Source organism: Cryptotermes secundus, unplaced genomic scaffold, assembly GCF_002891405.2.
Source record: "Cryptotermes secundus unplaced genomic scaffold, Csec_1.0 scaffold809, whole genome shotgun sequence".
In the NCBI taxonomy this organism is placed as follows: Eukaryota; Metazoa; Arthropoda; class Insecta; order Blattodea; family Kalotermitidae; genus Cryptotermes; species Cryptotermes secundus.
The window spans coordinates 22,729-24,861 of NW_019723914.1; the positions used below are offsets into that span (position 1 = coordinate 22,729).

Consider the following 2,133-nt stretch of genomic DNA (forward strand, 5'->3'; position numbering starts at 1 on the left):
ACAGAACGTATGAATTCTCGCAGAGAAGGAAAAAAATTGGCAAATTTCTTCTTTGGAGTCAGTGCAAAAATTTTAACATGTTTTATACAATCTGTAAATTACAATATCTGATTCTATATTCTTTCGAGAAAAAAAGCAGCGTTTATTTCGTTCGTTTATCACAGAAATTGCAGAAATAGGAGCAAATTTAGTAAGTGACTACAGTTTTTACGGATTTCTAATAGCGGCCCATTAAATAATTCCGTACGGCTGCCACAACCGGAATTTAAATGCCCGTAGGATAAAGGTTAAAAATGTTTGAAAAGCCGATCATACTATCAGTAATATGATTTATAAGAGAATAAGGTGGTGACGACTGCTTTGAGGAATAATTTAATGAAATATACAAAATCTTTATAATGACAGTCCCATTCAAGTAAAGTTTGTTATTTTCAAATCTGAAGAAGTCCATCATGTAAGGAAGCCCACTAATTTCCTTTTTAATGTTCTTTCAGGAGGGTGCTATGGTGAATACCTGGCAACAACTATTTGATGATCACCTTGTGAACACATTTGAAGCTATTCGTTCGTAGTCTGGTTTGAACAATAATCCAACGAGGGACAGTTTGTAGATGCCCTGAAGACTAATATCATCAGTGCACTTGCAATGAGAGGTCTGTGTGGAACTAGTTGTGAGGATGATGGTGCTACTGTTGTGTGTAACCTACAGTCATTGTTCAGGGCACCTGATGCTTCTTCACCAAATCTGTCCACAAGTCGTGGCAAGGAAGCCCCTGATGAAGTTCCTGAGTTTCTATGTTACTCAACAAGTACAGAAGGACATGGTTACTGCAGTACATGCTGATGACCTGGAAGTGTTCTCAGTAGCCTATGTCAGTGGTTCGATTGCCAGACAGGTGCTTCGTGGTGTCAGCTGTGATGCACACAAGACATGCGTGACATCTGAAGTGCTGCTATCAGCCAATGTCTTCATATATTTCTGAGACATTGGTGTGGAGACTGTTGGTATGCTGTAACTGTGATATAATAAATGATGGTAGGCAATTCAATTCATGTTGCAGCATATCACAGCTGCCATTAAGAGCACCATTGACTTGGAGTGGATTAGGTGTACTGGTTGTTCACTTCACTACCAAGGAATAGTAGATGGTATTGTGAGATGTCTCACAAGAATTTACATTCCTTGGTGGTGTAAGTGAACAAACAGGTTGATGACTGAATCAGCCAGGCAGAGGGCCACAAAGAGGAAGAAGATTAAGATACAGAAACTAACCCTGGTGACAAGCAACTCCAACTACCATGCCTTCACATGCTCTTGTCTCAAACCTCTGGTTTTGAGTAATTTGTTGATAACATTGTTACCTACAGTCGGATTTGATCTTGAACTCCATCTCTTTCTTGCTTTGGAGACCTGTTTCCTTCTTCCCAGTATATTAGAACATCATTCTCAGAAGATGGTCAGAGTTCATTCTGCCCTCTATCTGAAAATAATTAGATTTCAATCAAGAATTGTGTGGGTAATTCTTTTCTGACTCAAATGGTTCATTTTTATATGTGGGTAAGAGTGAAGTGGCATTACTTTATACTTGACTTCCAATCTTCGGGTTACCTGATTCAGTGTGAAACACCGAGGAGCAGAATCAATGTCAGGATTCAGTGTATATTTTGTAATTAAATTTATTAACTACTTCCTAGGTAGGAACTTTTACTTAGTAGTGTCTACATATTTTATTCATCTAATTTGTTATTGTGGGTATATCCCTTCAGTCATTGCATTATTTTGGCCATATTATTGTGTTCAGCATTGATCTTATGAACATAAATATATAAACATCAGATTTTTAAGGTTCATTATATTCCTTCAGTTGTTTTATTCTGCTGGTCATATTATTGTGTTCAACATTGAACTTGTGGACGTTTACATATTTAAGATTTTCAAGGTTCATTATATGGCTTCAGATATTTTATTATGCTGGCCATATTATTGTGATCAATATTGAACTAGTAAATAATTACATATTTAAATATTTAAGATTTTCAAGGTTCATTATATTGCTTCAGATATTTTATTATGTTGGCCATATTACTGTGTTCAGCACTGAACTTATGAACACACACACACACACACACACA

At 36.6% G+C, this 2,133-nt stretch overlaps 1 long non-coding RNA gene across 1 annotated transcript in view; it reads left to right on the forward strand.

The window, feature by feature from the left end:
• The window catches only part of LOC117282135, a 3,034-nt gene extending 1,924 nt beyond the window's left edge, over positions 1–1,110 (forward strand). Inside the window, exon 3 of the long non-coding RNA XR_004512769.1 lies at positions 495–1,110. This is a non-coding gene — a long non-coding RNA (uncharacterized LOC117282135). The remainder of the gene's footprint in view (positions 1–494) is intronic.
• The last annotated feature ends 1,023 nt before the right edge of the window (positions 1,111–2,133 follow it).